This window comes from Schistocerca nitens, chromosome 8, assembly GCF_023898315.1.
Source record: "Schistocerca nitens isolate TAMUIC-IGC-003100 chromosome 8, iqSchNite1.1, whole genome shotgun sequence".
NCBI classification, from domain to species: Eukaryota; Metazoa; Arthropoda; class Insecta; order Orthoptera; family Acrididae; genus Schistocerca; species Schistocerca nitens.
The window spans coordinates 469867948-469885557 of NC_064621.1; the positions used below are offsets into that span (position 1 = coordinate 469867948).

At 44.3% G+C, this 17610-nt stretch overlaps 1 protein-coding gene and 1 pseudogene across 1 annotated transcript in view; one reads left to right on the plus strand and one right to left on the minus strand.

The window, feature by feature from the left end:
• The window catches only part of LOC126199620 (uncharacterized), a 423045-nt gene that overhangs the window by 227957 nt on the left and 177478 nt on the right, over window positions 1-17610 (plus strand). The gene's annotated exons all lie outside the window — the stretch shown is intronic.
• Window positions 3375-3492, minus strand: LOC126199855 (5S ribosomal RNA; annotated as a pseudogene).

The following is a 17610-nucleotide window of genomic DNA, read 5'->3' on the forward strand; positions in this document are numbered from 1 at the left end:
AGCCACTTTTCCCCATCTTGTGCTGTCCTCATCACTTCTTGATAATTCTGACATTTTATTAGCTCTCATACACCTATAACGTTTTTCCTTTGTCTCCCCTATTTTTTCCACATTATTCCTTCCAGTGTATTAGTTTAATCTTACCATGTTCAAAGAAACCTCCAGATAAGTTCCTTTTCTTTTTTGAATAGTTGGTATAAGGTTTCTGTACTCATTGAACTCTTTCAGAACATTGCATTGTCTTTATGTTTCGGCTATGCTCTTTTGCCTTCCGTGAGGTCACATTTCCATTGCTTCTTACCTCTGTCTGTTTGTTTTAGACTATGTTTAGCTTTCACATCCGTACATACTGCAGGCTGACATCATCAAAGGAATGTTTTATTATCAGTACTAGAGGACTTTTCTTGACTAATAGTTGCCATCTTGCGTTGAGAGTACATTTTACTATTGAAATTGTTTCTTTTCCCAATGATATCCATGCTGAATATCTGTTATTCAGTTTCCTAAATAACACAATTTATCAACTTCCTCCAGTTTATTTCTTTCAGTTGTAATGTCAGGTGCTATAATTTACTCATACTGGAATAAAAAGGTGACTGAAGCTGATAAAGTGTTACTTCATCAGTTTCTTAATATAATATTAGACCTTACTCAGTTCGATGCAGTTTATGAAACGTAGCTCTCTATTGCATCACTCTTTTTCAGGAAACCAATTTCAGTGAAAAAAATACCTGGGGTTATGGTCTGGAACACAAAATGCTATGTAACACGTTGATCGTAGAAATTTGGATTTAATTAACATTTTAAAATATTGATTAATTATTAATACTTCGGTTACAGAGACATGAAAACATACTGTGTACTGTCAATACGCGTTATTTTACAATCTTAAAAATGTTACCAGGTGTGATGTAACAAGTGGCAGAAACAATTCACTCTTACAGCTGCTTTCGCTTGTGTTTACGTGCGCTCGACCTTTAGTAAAGATTATCGATTTGAAAATGTTCCTGCCAACAGCATTATTCTAAACATAGTCTAGCTCGATTCAGACAGACTGTGAAAGTTACCGGACGACAACATAAAGTATACACGAGTGGTTTCCTAACATTATCCACAAATTTCCGGTTTGTCGCCAAATGGCAACATCAAGCAATAGAGAGTTAACTACGCTGTATATTGTCTCAAGACTCAAGACAATAAATTCCCCGACCTTAAACAATATTCGTTATATCTGAGACGGTTACGCGCCGTGGGGCTTCTACTACATATAAAAATTAATTCGAAAGCACTTTTGGTCAGCATCGTAAATTTTCTCTCCCTTTTCGTACTGCTGATATTAAGGATTTCATATTTTTCTTCACAGTTTGTGTAGCCACATAAATATAAGAATATTTATAAATTCTCAGTCGAGATTTCGCATCAAAAACGTATTAGTCCTAGTAATAAGATGGATGTTTCAGTACTTTTTAACTAATTAATGCTGTGTTACTAAAATGAAATTATTTTGTTACAGGTAAGAGCATCCCATGAGTCTTTTAACTGAGTCAAGGTAAACGAAAATAGCACTCATATACTAAAGTATGAAATTTAATTGTTGTTGTAGTCAGTGTTTGTTGCTATAATAACGGCAAGGAAATATTTGCGTTATTTTGTGAAATAAAGTATAATTTATTGGTATTAATTTTACGTTGTACTGTATTATCGTTTTTGTTTCTTCCACTTCGTATTAGTGACTTGATCTGCGGGGGTGCGAAAGCGGAGCAGTGTAGTTGGTGATTGCAGTCTTCATTTTGAAACGTCCCCTTAGAAAAATCAATGAATTACTGTGCTGATAAACCCCTTACGTTATTTGATTTTCAAACAGCTGAGCAGAACTGAACGTACTCAGACATTTCGCTCTTTAATTATTCTGATCAACAATAAACTGACACACAATATTTTTAGCGCAACGCAATCTGACTTTCAATAATCCTTACAAGAGAATGGCCCTGACTAACATTAACCTATACGTTTCATGAATCACTTACCTCACAAAAATCTTCGTTACTCAAACTACTGCAATGCTGCGAGCGCCAATACTGCCAGCTAAATAAAAGATTCAAACTACTGAAGGCACTAACTACTGATAGGCATAGTTAGCAAATGCAAGATTTTGATAGAGAACAAACAATGTATTTACCTTAATAGTGTTCAAAAGTCATAATATCTATATCAGTCCATGATATCCATCTCACTCCCCACATCCACCACTGCTGGCGGCTCACCTCCAACTGCGCAACGCTACGCGCTGTTAACAGCCAACTGCCCAACACTACAATAGCAAATTTCAACAATGCCACCCAGCCACAGACTGCACACAGCACAGCCAGTGATTTTCATACAGAGCGCTAGGTGGCGGTGGCGTTATCAATATAAGAACCTAAACAGCCTACTTACAATTTCAGACAGAAGTGCTATGAAAACTTAAGACGACGGAGACGGTGCAAACAAGGGCCGTAACTGCAGAAGTCTTGAGCACTTCTACCGCTGAAATGCTACCACAGTTAATCTCTTTCATCGCACTGTACGGAAATATCCGCGATAAACACTAGTAAACAGTTATGTGCTCGTCAAGTCCGTAATGATCATTTAATACGTCTTTAGCCTCCGGTAGCTGAGTGGTCAGCGCGACAGAATGCCAATCGTAAGGGCCTGGGTTCGATTCTCGGCTAGGTAGGGGATTTTCTCCGCTCAGGGACTGTGTGTTGTGCTGCCATAAACGTCATCATTTCATCCCCATCGACGCGCAAGTCGCCGAAGTGGCGTCAAATCGAAAGACTTGCATCCGGCGAACGGTCTACCCGACGGGAGGCCCTAGTCACACGACATTTACATTTACTTAATACGTCGATGGCGCAAGTAAGGCAATGAAGCAAGTCGTATGCTAACGTCACTTCCAGCGTGATTAACCACAAAACACTGACAGTGGTCCTAAGAATTACATTACATGTAAAATATAGTCACTTGTGGTCTGCTTGTAAATTCTTTCATATGTATTTCCGTTGAATAAGGTAACTAGTGGGGCCCTGCCCACTCCTATCGTGTAGGGTCCCCAAAGGATGCTGCATTCTCGGAATGCTATACAACAGTTCAAGGCAGCTGACATTAATAGATTTTATTATAAATAAGAAGAACGCATTCCGTCTTCAGGCCACGAGTGGCCTACCGAGACCATCCGACCGCCGTGTCATCCTCTTGGAGGATGCGGATACGAGGGGCGTGGGGTCAGCACAGCGCTCTCCCGGTCGTTATGATGGTATTCTAGACCGAAGCCGCTACTATTCGGTCGAGTAGCTCCTCAATTGGCGTCACGAGACGGAGTGCACCCCGAAAAATGGCAACAACGCATGGCGACCTGGATAGTCACCTATCCAAGTGCTGACCACGCCCGACAGGGCTTAACTTCGGTGATCTCACGGGAACCGGTGTATCCACTGCGGCAAGGCTGTTGCCTATAACTAAGAAGAATGACAATACTTAATTTGTATTTACAACAAGCGTCGCATACGATGGCAGACACGCAAACAATAATGTTCTTCGCTATAGACCATGTCCAAACAAGCAGTAGATATGGATCACTAATAACAGTTGTGTGAGTACCGGTCTACAACTGTGCTAATACTCTGCGAATACTGAGCGGCCGAGGCTGGCCTCTTGTAGAGGCCGCTGCGGTCCTAACCAGCGCACCATTGGTCGACATTGCTTCACCGCGTTCTCTTCTCTTCTCTTGCGTTCTTCATCTTCGTTCCGGCGCTTGTGGTTACATAAGAACAAACTGTACTACGAAGAATCGGAGAATATGAGTTCTAACAAAGAAATATGACCAAATTACAGTAAGCAGGTTCAAATGGATGGTGCGTCCGCACGTCGCCACTATGGCGGCTCGAGCTCTCCTGTGGACACTTTCAATGAGGTGTCTCAATGTCTGTGGAGCAGTGGCGGCCAATTCAAAACTATGTGACGTTTCTCATCTTCTTATAAACTGGTCATTGTGATAATAAGAAGGGCATCCGGCCACATAGTTATGATATAGCCGTACATTATGAGACAAGGGTTCGACAAAAATATAAAAACACCGCGACAAATTAATGCTTTAATGTAAATGCAGATTGTATTTCTTCACTGTTTTGTTGGTTCTCGGTAGAATATTATACACATGATGAATGAAAACACACACATCACCACAGGAGCTGGAAACTTAGAAATCGAGTTTCTACTTTCGTATACCACCTGCTTAAAGACGGCCGTAGAAGGTGAAATATGAAGTATTACATCATAACCGTGAAGGAAGGAAAATAAACTACCTTGAAGTAATGGAAATTAATGAACATCTGTCCATCAGCCCAAGCTTAATACTGAATGACCAGATACAATTCCCTTACTCGCCTTTTTTAACTGCAGATACTACTCATGATCCCATCTAGGCCATATTGTAAATTACTCTATTATTCGCATGCCCAATTTTCCTTTATTCCAGTTACTATATTTTCTCTTGTCGTGTTAAAAAGTTATTTTGTAAATTAACAGCTGCTTCACTTACCTGCTTAATATCACCAGTATATCTTATCTGTATGTAATTTAGGACCTACTGAAGACAAGATTTTTTGTGTTCAGATACACCTTTGGAACATGTCACCAAAGTTCATGTTCTTTTCATTTTCATCTATGAACAACTGTTGAAATTTGCATATAGTTCTTTAGTTACTGGATCACATATTTTATCTTATTGTAGAATATTACATTAGTGTCGGGTGTATTTTCATTCATTAATGCAGATTCAATCCAAGCCTCCAAGTTACGCTGTTTGACCACGAACGGCATCTATACAATGTCCTTCAACTCAGACAGCCGAAGTATCGGTGTTTCAAGAAGCACCGTATCGAAGATTTGTGTCACTTAAAGGGAAAGCGGAAAAACACCATCCGCAATGTTACAACGTGAATGAAGTCTGTGTTGAGTGATCGCTATGGATGACCAGAGAAGAGTATTTCGACAAAAATAAAGAGGACGAAAGCTGCAAAAGTCACTGCCAAACTACACTACTGGCCATTAAAATTGCTATACCAAGAAGAAATGCAATGATAAATGGGTATCCATTGGACAAATATATTATACTACAACTAACATGTGATTACATTTTCACGCAATTTGGGTGCACAGATCCTGAGAAATCAGTACCCAGAATAACCGCCTCTGGCCGTAATAACGGCCTTGATACGCCTGGGCATTGAGTCAAACAGAGCTTGGATGGCGTGTACAGATACAGCTGCCCATGCACCTTCAGCACGATACCACAGTTCATCAAGAGTAGTGACTGGCGTATTGTGACGAGCCAGTTGCTCGGCCACCATTGAACAGACGTTTTCAATTGGTGAAAGATCTGGAGAATGTGCTGGCCAGGGCAGCAGTCGAACATTTTCTGTATCCAGCAAGGCCCGTACAGGACCTGCAACATGCCGTCGTGCATTATCCTGCTGAAATGTAGCGTTTCGCAGGGATCGAATGGAGGGTAGAGCCACGGGTCGTAACACATCTGAAATGTAACGTCCACTGTTCAAAGAGCCGTCAATGCGAACCAGAGGTGACCGAGACGTGTAACCAATGGCACCCCATACCATCACGCCGGGTGATACGCCAGTATGGCGATGACGAATACACGCTTCCAATGCGCGTTCACCGCGATGTCGCCAAACACGGATGCGACCATCATGATGCTGTAAACAGAACCTGGATTCATCCGAATAAATGACGTTTTGCCATTCGTGCACACAGGTTCGTCGTTGAGTACACCATCGCAGCCGCTCCTGTCTGTGATGCAGCGTCAAGGGTAACCGCAGCCACGGTCTCCAAGCTGACAGTCCATGCTGCTGCAAACGTCGTCGAACTGTTCGTGCAGATGGTTGTTGTTTTGCAGACGTCCCCATCTGTTGACTCGGGGATCGAGACGTGGCGGCACGATCCGTTACAGCCGTGCGGATAAGGTGGCTGTCATCTCGACTGCTAGTGATACGAGGCCGTTGTGATCCAGCACGGCGTTCCGTATTACCCTCCTGAACCCACCGATTCCATATTCTGATAAGTCATTGGAACTCGACCAACGCGAGCAGCAGTGTCGCGATACGATAAACCGCAATCGCGATAGGCTACAATCCGACCTTTATCGAAGTCGGAAACGTGATGGTACGCATTTCTCCTCCTTACACTAGGCATCACAACAACGTTTCACCAGGCAACGGCGGTCAACTGTTGTTTGTGTATGAGAAATCGGTTGGAAACTTTTCTCATGGCAGCACGTTGTTAAGTGTCGCCACCGGCGCCAACCTTGTGTGAATGCTCTGAAAACTTAATCATTGCATATCACAGCATGTTCTTCCTGTCGGTTAAATTTCGCGTCTGTAGCACGTAATCTCCGTGGTGTAGCAATTTTAATGGTCAGTAGTGTAAATGTCGCATTCGCACACCCTATCATAAAAAAAGTAAAAAAAAAAAAAAAACACGAAGGGAGCTCCGTAAGCTGAGAATTATATGGCGAGATGGAATTCCGAGACCACATACAAATGCTACAAATGCAAAAGGAAAACGTGGTGCCGAAGGCATAAAACCTGCACTATGGAGCAATGGAAGAAAGTCACTTGATTGGATGAGTCTTGTTTCACATTGTTTCCAACTTCCGGCCGAACTTACGTGTGGCATACAACGTCCCAAGTCTAAGATTCATTCCCTTTGCTGCCAAGAGTGAAACATGGCGGGGGTTCGGTGAAGATTTGGGCAGCCATGTCGTCGTATTCATCGGGCCTCATATGTTTGCTGCACAGTCGCATTACCGCCAATTACCATTTTGGCTAATGAGGTCCATCCCGTGGTACAGTGTTTGTTCCCCAGTGGTGATGCTGTGTTCCAGGAGGACAGGGCCGCTGTTCATACAGCTCGTATCGTCCAGAACTGGTTTGAAGCAGCAGTATGAAATGTATCTCCGCTGGCCACCAAAGTCGCCAGATCACAATACTGAACCTTCGTTGTTTACTTTGAAGAGAAGGGTACGTGATCGCTATACACCACCAAAGTCATTGCCTGATCTTGAAGATATTTTGCTGGAGGAATGGTATAAGATTTCCTTGAAAACTATATGGGACCATTATTTATCCATTCCGAGACGAATGGAAGCCAACTGTTCGCCAAGACAGTGTTATGCCTGGTATTATGTTGTGGTTTTGTGTGTCCATATTTTTGTCCACCCCTATGTGAGTTGATGGTGGGGGGGGGGGGGAATTGTGGGAGGGGTTTGGGCGGCGGTAACCATTTCAGAGACAGACCAAGTCTTGACTACAGTAAGGAGGTTACGGCGGATGCAGGTTTCACTAGTTAGGCGAAGAGGCGGCTTACACAGGCTGGACTAGCGTGGAGAACTGCATAACATCGTTCATCGGACTAAAGACCATAACGGCAACAGCAACTACTTTGTAGTATACACTGATGTGACATAAGTCATGGCACAGCTCCTAACATCGTGTCGGACCTCCTTTTGCTCGGGTAGTGCAACAAATCAAAGTGGCATGGACTCGATAAGTCGCTGGAATTCTCCTGTAGGAATATCGATCCACGCTCTGTAGCCGTCCATAATATAGAAAGTGTTGCCGGTGCAAGATGTTGCGCCAGAACTACCTCTCGATTATGTTCCATAAATGATCGCTGGGATTCATTCGCTCAAATTGTCCAGAATGTTCTACAGAACAGTCGTGAACCATTGTGGCCTAATGACATGGTGCATTATCATTCACAAATGTGAAGTCCATGAATGGCTGCAATGGTCTCGAAGTAGCCTAACATAAACATTCCCAGTCAATGATCTGTTGAGTTCGATCAGACAGAGGACCCAGTCTATTCCATGCAAACACAGTCCGCACCATTATGGAGCTACCACCAGTTTGCACAGTGCCTTGTCGAAAACTTGCGCCCATGGCTTCGGGGGTCAGCGCCCCGCTTGAACCCTAGCATCAAGTGTAACCAACTGAAATCGGGACTCATCTCACCAGGCCACGATTTTCCATTCGTCTTGGGCCCAACCAATGCGTTCACCAGTCCAGGAGAGGAACTGCGGGCGATGTCGTGCTGTTAGCAAAGGCACTCACGTCGGTTGTCGTCTGCCATAGCCCATTAACACAAGATTTCATCGAACTGCCATAAGGAAACGTTCATCGTACGTCCCACACTGATTCTGCTTTTATTTCACGCAGTATTGCTTGTCTGTTAGCACTGACAACTCTATAGAACGCCAGTGTTCTCGATCGCTAAGTGAAGGCCATCGGTCAGTGCGTTGTCCATACTGAGAGGTAATGGCTGAAATTTGGTATTCTCGGCACATTCTTGACACTGTGGATCTCGGAATATTGAATTCCCTAACGATTTCCGAACTGGAATGTCCTATGCGTCTAGTTCCAATTACCATTCCGCGTCCATAGTCTGTCGATTCCCGTCGTGATGCCATAACCACATTGGAAAACTTTTCAAATGAAACACCTGAAGTACGAATGACAGCTCCATAAATGCACTGCCGTTTTATACCTCGTGCACACGACACTATAGACATCTGTATATGTGCATATCGCTGTCCCATCACTTCTGTAACTTAAGTATAGTTCGAAAAACGAAGAGCAGCTTTTCTTTAAAAAAAAAATAGACTGTATGAAAGCTGTATTGGGAAACTCCCGTATATGGTACGAAGCTTCTGAGGAAGAACGTGTGATGAGACGGATTCAGCGTGTTTTGGTAGTTGCCGCATTGCCTCTGAAACCCAAACGAATGCAATCTGTTCAGAAGACGCACTGATTTCAGTAGCACACGCGAACAATGTTGCGCCGCAGCCAGAGGAATTTTCTTTTGATCGTTAGTGCTGTAGACCGCCGACGAGCACGCGTTCACAGCAGCCTGAAATTCCTACAAGAGCCACTTGGAAAGTTTCTGAGACAGCAGAATGTATGTCTAGAGGTGCAACAGAAACAAGAAAGAGCAGTAAAACTGGGAAAGAGAGCGGTTCTTGTCTTCTGTGAACAATCCTTATTGTTGCCTGAGGCACGTCATGAAAGTTTATTTCAGTCAAATATTCGCGCAAAGTCTTCAGTAGCTAAACGGACCTCGACTGAGGAGTTATTTTCAATAACCCCATGAAAATTAGGAAGAAACTGTATACAAGTAGACGTAGAATAAGCAGGTAGTACGATACTAAACTATATAACTTTTCCTGTGTCTTGGCCATACTTTGGCCATTTCCAAAATCATCTTACGCTTTTCGATCTTTCGTCGTTATCAAAGGCAGTGATATGTCTGTCACATAAAATACTGTATTATATACATTGTATCTCGTCAGCATCCTCAATGTTGAGGAGCTAGAGTGTGACTGATTAACAAGTTTGTCATAGTCATAATACTACCATTGACAAGAACGGAATGTCGAAACGCGTAAGTTGTTTCAGGAAATACACCACTGGCCATTAAAATTGCTACACCAAGAATAAATGCAGATGATAAACGGGTATTCATTGGACAAATATACTAGATCTGACATGTGATCACTTTTTCACACAATTTGGTTGCATAGATCCTGAGAAATCAGTACCCTGAGCAACCACCTCTGGCCGTAATAACGGCCATGATACGCCTGGGCAGTATGGCGTCAAACAGAGCTTGGATGGCGTGTACACGTACAGCTGGCCATGCAGCTTCATCACGATACTACATCAAGAGTATCGACTGGCGTATTGTGACAAGCCAGTTGCTAGGCCACCATTGACCAGCAAACTAGTATTTTTGATTTTTTATATTTATGGTACGCGAAGTTCCGAAATATCATTCGCCCCAAGCAGTTAGATCCAACTCGAAAAACTTCCCCATCGTCATCACTCATGTGGTCTATGTGGCCTTGGTCAAATTTTTAACACCGTTTCACTACAGCTGGACGCAGCATCATTCCATTTCGTACACATAGCACTAGAATTTCACGGTGGTGGACTACGTTTCCAACTGCCTCGCCATTTCACTCCCACAGACATGTTATCCGTACGACAGTAGAACTGTGTCTGCAAGAAACCCCGAACATGTACTCTCTTCTGGCAATGCGCAACGGTCTGAGCGCCGGACGACATGTGTAATTTACAGGATTTCAAATTTAACACCTTTCAGCCGTCTGGTTTCCGCTCTTATTTTATTATGCTACCAGCATTGTGATTTACTGCACCATCTTCAAGCCACTGACCGACGTGCTAGGAAGATTCAACCTTGGCTCTTATCAAATTAGGGTCCAGCAATACCGTTATTTGCAGATTTCTGCTTGCTATAGCAATACTTTCAACCATCATTTGATGACACGAGTAGATTTCTGCTCGCTATAGCGACACTTTCAATCATAATCTCCCAAAACATCGGCCAGGGATCTGAAGACGGCGTAGTACGAGTAAATCGCCGAAACTGGTAGCCAAATAAAGTAAATTTGGAAACTATGCGGTTGAAAGTTGTGTAATTTAACATTCTGTATAGAACAGCCGTCCCGCAACCATTTTTGAAAAGATGAACATACAGAGACTTATGAAGTCCATATACACTCCTGGAAATTGAAATAAGAACACCGTGAATTCATTGTCCCAGGAAGGGGAAACTTTATTGACACATTCCTGGGGTCAGATACATCACATGATCACACTGACAGAACCACAGGCACATAGAGACAGGCAACAGAGCATGCACAATGTCGGCACTAGTACAGTGTATATCCACCTTTCGCAGCAATGCAGGCTGCTATTCTCCCATGGAGACGATCGTAGAGATGCTGGATGTAGTCCTGTGGAACGGCTTGCCATGCCATTTCCACCTGGCGCCTCAGTTGGACCAGCGTTCGTGCTGGACGTGCAGACCGCGTGAGACGACGCTTCATCCAGTCCCAAACATGCTCAATGGGGGACAGATCCGGAGATCTTGCTGGCCAGGGTAGTTGACTTACACCTTCTAGAGCACGTTGGGTGGCACGGGATACATGCGGACGTGCATTGTCCTGTTGGAACAGCAAGTTCCCTTGCCGGTCTAGGAATGGTAGAACGATGGGTTCGATGACGGTTTGGATGTACCGTGCACTATTCAGTGTCCCCTCGACGATCACCAGTGGTGTACGGCCAGTGTAGGAGATCGCTCCCCACACCATGATGCCGGGTGTTGGCCCTGTGTGCCTCGGTCGTATGCAGTCCTGATTGTGGCGCTCACCTGCACGGCGCCAAACACGCATACGACCATCATTGGCACCAAGGCAGAAGCGACTCTCATCGCTGAAGACGACACGTCTCCATTCGTCCCTCCATTCACGCCTGTCGCGACACCACTGGAGGCGGGCTGCACGATGTTGGGGCGTGAGCGGAAGACGGCCTAACGGTGTGCGGGACCGTAGCCCAGCTTCATGGAGACGGTTGCGAATGGTCCTCGCCGATACCCCAGGAGCAACAGTGTCCCTAATTTGCTGGGAAGTGGCGGTGCGGTCCCCTACGGCACTGCGTAGGATCCTACGGTCTTGGCGTGCATCCGTGCGTCGCTGCGGTCCGGTCCCAGGTCGACGGGCACGTGCACCTTCCGCCGACCACTGGCGACAACATCGATGTACTGTGGAGACCTCACGCCCCACGTGTTGAGCAATTCGGCGGTACGTCCACCCGGCCTCCCGCATGCCCACTATACGTCCTCGCTCAAAGTCCGTCAACTGCACATACGGTTCACGTCCACGCTGTCGCGGCATGCTACCAGTGTTAAAGACTGCGATGGAGCTCCGTATGCCACGGCAAACTGGCTGACACTGACGGCGGCGGTGCACAAATGCTGCGCAGCTAGCGCCATTCGACGGCCAACACAGCGGTTCCTGGTGTGTCCGCTGTGCCGTGCGTGTGATCATTGCTTGTACAGCCCTCTCGCAGTGTCCGGAGCAAGTATGGTGGGTCTGACACACCGGTGTCAATGTGTTCTTTTTTCCAGTTCCAGGAGTGTATAAAAGAACGCAGTGCTGGTTTTCCATCCGCGCTTCACAGATACAGCACTCAGGCTGATTTGTGAATGCAGACCTTCGGCGTTTGCTTCGGATGGAAAGTTCCCGGATTTCCTGCCGGGTGACAGTCTCGACATTCGTCAACGCTTGGCCAAAACATGCTGAGTGTGACGTCCGTCGAAATGCTACGTTATTTCAACACTTATTGCCACCCAACTGCAAATCTGGAAGTTTTTTATTACACAGACGGGTTAAACGCAAAGCTACACAGAACCGAGTTCACCAAAGAATTATTAATGACGTGACGTACGTGACGTTTGTACGCTCTGACTAGTTTCCGGAAGTTCATGTTTCCAGAGACTCAAGCGCCAGATTAAGACGAGCAGTAAAATGCAGACCCTGCGCCACTGTGTGGTGGTGGAGAAGGAAGAAGAAAGAGCGCCTAAATAAATAGTTAAATCTTTTCTTAACACAATTATTTTCATGAAATGAGTTAAATGCACTGAACTAAAATATCTGGGTCAATGGAGACGAAATTGAAGATGCGAAGAGGTGAAATTATATCAGTGGAATCTTGTTGAGAAATGTTGAACTTCTGTTGTAACAAATACGTCGTGACAGTTAAAAATTTGTGACAGACCGCATTTCCAACCTACACATCTTGCTCAGCCCAAGCAGTCGTCCTAATCAGTTAAACCATTCAAGCACACCTCCAAGACTGCCCCAAGATATTCAGTATGACGTAAGAATTTCAATGACTGTAATTCAGTTCATGTACATCCCTATGACAGCTTAAGCCACGATCCTTCATCGTGTCCGTTCCTGTGATGTTGCTATCCCCTGATGGGAGCAACTTCCATTGTTTGAGGAAATTGATATTGAACTTTCTCGATGGTCCTCAACACGTGCACTAACAAGTGAATGTGGCTTCTCGTTATAAACGCAAGCTTCTGGTTCGAATCCCAGTCAGTAAGATAGATATTTTTTGTTTCATGTAAATTGAAGTTGGAGGGGGAGAAAGGGAAGAAATTATTGATCTTATCTGCATCGGGATTTTATGCGGAAACAGCGGCGATGAGTGGAAAATGTGTACCAGACCAGGACTCGAATCCAGGATCTCCTGCTTAATATGCAGTTGCGTTGACCACTGTGTCACCCGGACACATTGTTTATCGCAAATGTACGGACTATCTCGTCACGCCTACAGGCCGACCCACATTCCTAACTAGTACCACCTCTCCACAGTCCCCGACCATGTCCTGCATGTTCACTGCTTCGAGATTCCCGCAGGAGGTCGAGCGTATTTGTGCATCCGCACTGTCGGTGGTGGATTCATTGCCCACCGAGGCGAGCCGGCCGAAGTGGCCGTGCGGTTAAAGGCGCTGCAGTCTGGAACCGCAAGACCGCTACGGTCGCAGGTTCGAATCCTGCCTCGGGCATGGATGTTTGTGATGTCCTTAGGTTAGTTAGGTTTAACTAGTTCTAAGTTCTAGGGGACTAATGACCTCAGCAGTTGAGTCCCATAGTGCTCAGAGCCATTTTTGAACCACCGAGGCGAATTAATTAAGGGAAAAGTGTTGTCTGTTCTTTCGGACATGTCCGAAAGCATAGACACCATGCATTCATATAATATTTTTAGTTGTCACAACATGTTCTAATAATTTTAATAGTAGTGGCCATTGTGGTCTATGTACTGCTCAGTTACTTTATAGCCAAGGTTTTCACTCGCACTCACGCGTTTAGTGCTAATGTCCAGAGCATTAAATAGCACTGCAGATTGCGCAGAAAGCAAAATAAAAACGTTCTTCGCTTATTTAAAATATTGACTAATAATAATGCATTTATGTTTCATAATGGCGTCTGTGTGTGTCAGTGCTCGTTGTGATACAGTCTGTGACCTTCCTGAGCTTTAACTAAGACTATTACGCATGTACTTCACATCAATATTTCGGCCCATAACCAGGCAATACCAGTAGGGAAGAAGACGTGCCGACAGCGGTGGCCGTGCGGTTCTAGGCACTTCAGTCCGGAACCGCGTGACTGCTACGGTCGCAGGTTCGAATCCTGCCTCGGGCATGGATGTGTGTGATGTCCTTAGGTTAGTTAGGTTTAAGTAGTTCTAAGTTCTAGGGGACTGATGACATCAGATGTTGAGTCCCAAAGTGCTCAGAGCCATTTGAACCATTTTGAAGAAGACGTTCTTTCCTCCAAGCACTATTGAGAAAATTAAGAGAACGAACTTTTGTAGCCGACTGCACTGCGATTCTATTGCTCCATCGTACATTTCACGTGAGGACCACGAAGATAAAATGAGAAAAAATTAGGACTCGTACGAAGTCTTGGAGATGTCTTTCTTTCCCTCGCTCTTTTTGCGAATGGAACAGGGAAGGCAGCGACTAGCAATGGTACAAGGTACCCTCCGTCATGCACCGTCTGTGGCTTGTGCAATATGCATATAGATGTAGATCCTGAAATAAATTTATTACAGGATCAAAGCTAGAAAAAGTGCACTTTGCAAAAGTTTGGCAGTTGTACATAAAGAGTGTTCGGTGCGGAATTGACTACTTCCGGGTTTGTACGTACGCGTAAATGTTTACGAACCTGCTTGTGCTGTAAGCATCGAATTCGTTTGTCTGGTGGAAACCGCCAAGTATACATACCTTAAGAGAATCGCAGTTGAATATCTGTACGGGCAGACGGGACAGAAACACGATAAACAAACGCGCATATTATCTATGTTTGGTCGCATGTGACAATCAGGCGACTGGGCGAGTATGACCCGTTGTTTTTGCGCCCTGAAACAAAACAAACAGGCGATGCCTCAGCGACGTCGCGCACAAACAGCAGACAGCTCAACCCTCATCTCCGTCCCCCTGCCCTCCCTGAAGGTGCGTTCACCACACAGTCAGGAATCAACAGACAATTCTCCTTGCGTTACTTAGTGCGTCCATTGTCTGTGAAATGTGGCGTCACTGACAACGACGACTTCACTGGAATATATAATCTGGAGTCGTTAAGACACTAGTATGATTTTTAAAGTTACTGTTCTGTTTCGTTCTAGGGACGTCTTTCGCACGAAAAAAAAAAAAGTTATGTGGTCCCAGGCTATTACTTTACGTCTTTAGTGTTCGGTAGTGACAGTGGTGGTCAGTCTGAAAACTGGTTTGATGTCGTTTTCCGCGCTAGTTTATTTTTATTCCGTCAAGAGTTGCTTCAACTCTGCGTAACTATTATATGCTACATCTATTTGCACCTGCTTCCTCCACAATTTTTACTCCAATCCCCCACTCCGCCCACGCACACACAGATTTGCCTCCACTGCCAACTTAATAGGTTGGTGCATAAGTTCGTAGCGGTTTTGTTTTGCAGATTGGTATTCCGGTTCCTATGGGTTTATTTATCGATTGCAATTTTTATTTGTAGTTCACTTTTGCTATTTGAATTTATTGTCATTTGGAGATAGTCAATAGGGCTGTGAACGCTAGAAACTGGAGTGCCAAGTGGACAAATCAAAACGTTTCTGAGATATTCTTTGGAGAAAGCAGAACGTTTCCGACATATTCTTCTGTTTCACTATAACAGAGGGGTGACAGTAGCGGAGGCAGCCACGAATGTTTGCGTCCTGTATGGGTATAAAGCCACTGGAGAGAGCACGGCAAGAACACGTTGTTTTAGTTTTAAGGAGGATCGTTTCGACATCTGTGACTCTCCACGTTCAGGAGGGAAGACCTCCGGGGTTTGATGAAGATCGTTTAAACGTATTAATCCACAATGATCACGTCAGTGTACTCGAGAATTGGCAAATGTGATTGTGATCATTCTACCATTGTGCGACATTTACATGCAGTGGGGAACGTTCAAAAACCGGGTGTATGGGTACCGCATGCTCTAAGCCGAAATCGTAAAAATCAGCTGGTGGCCGTACGTGAATTTCTGCTTGCTCGTTGTCAATGGGCTCGCGAACAACACCGACCATTACTATCCTTCATCGTTACTGGTGACGAAAAATGGTATATTTTTGCTAACATAAGGAAAAGAAAGGAATGGTTGACCCCAAACAAAGCAGCGAATCTTCGTACAAAGACCTGCGCGCATCCGCAAAAGAATGTTACGCATCTGGTGGAACACCGACGGTGTGATGTATTACGAATTACTTCCCCGTGGTGTAAACCAACACTGCTGACATTTATTGTCAACAACTGAAACGTCTTGCAGACGCAGTCCAAGAACAACGTCCAGGAAGACTGCGTGAAGTAATGCTACTCCATGATAACGCCCGGCCACATTCTGCTAGACTGACTAAAGACACTGTACAGGAGTTGAATTGGGAAGTCATTCCGGACCCAACTTATTTACCTGATCTTGCGCCCTCAGATTTTTACCTTTTCCGCTCCCTCGAACAACCTTCAAGGAACTTTCGGGATAAAAACGCGCTCCGTACATGGCTAGGCTATTTTTTCGATAAAAAACCACGTGATTTCAACCGTCATCGAATCGAAAAGTTACCACAGCGTTTGCAGACTGTTGTTAATAGTGAACGAGAATATAAGTTTGATTACTATAGTCTCTATTATATTTGTATATTGTGATTATATTAAACTCACGGAAAAGCACTATGAACTTATGCACAAACCCAATGCTTAAAGATATGTCATCTCAACCTATCCCTTTCCTTTAGTGAAGTTGTGCCATAAAGCTAATTTCTCCCCAGTTCGTTTGGGTACCTTTCGATCAGTTATCCTATCTACTCATCTATCCTTCAAAATTCTTGTGCAGCACAGCTTTCCAAAAACTTTATTTCTTGTGTGGTCTGAACTGTTTACCGTCAAAGCTACACTTCCATATAAGGCTATATCCCAAACAAATAAGCTGCTTTCTGAAAAGTTTTCCTAACATTTAAATTTGTGTTACGCGATAACACACATCACTTTTTCAGGAAAGCATTTATTGCTACTGGCAGTCTACATTTTACATCTTCTTTGTTCCTGCGTCATCCTTTACTTTGCTGCCCTTTCAGCAAAAGTCTTCAAATACTTTAAGTGATTCATCCTCTAATCTAATTCTTTCAGCGTCACCTGATAGTTTTATGTTTGTCGATGCTTTTTCAAGGCACTATACATTCCATTCAACTCTTTTAAAGTCTTTACCGTCTGTGACAGAATTACAATGTCATCGGCAAACAATAAAGCTAATATTCCTTCTCCCCGAGTTCCAGTACCCGCTCCAGATTTCTTCTTAATTTGCTTTAGTGTTTATTCGACATACAGATGAATAACGTGTGGGCCATGTTACAAACCTCATTCCCTTCTCAACTTCTGACTCCCTCTCACACCCTTCGACTCTTGCAACTTAAGTCTGGTTCCTGTTCAAGTTTTAAGTAAGCTTTCGCTTCCTGAATTTTGTCCCAGATAGTTTCAGTATTTCAAAGATCTTATTCCAGTCAGCATTGTCAAAAATAATATCTAAACCCACAAACGGTTTCGTCAGTCTATCTTCTGAGATAAATCGAAGGGTCGGTATTGGTTCTCGTGTTGGTACGTTTCTCCGGAGCCTATACT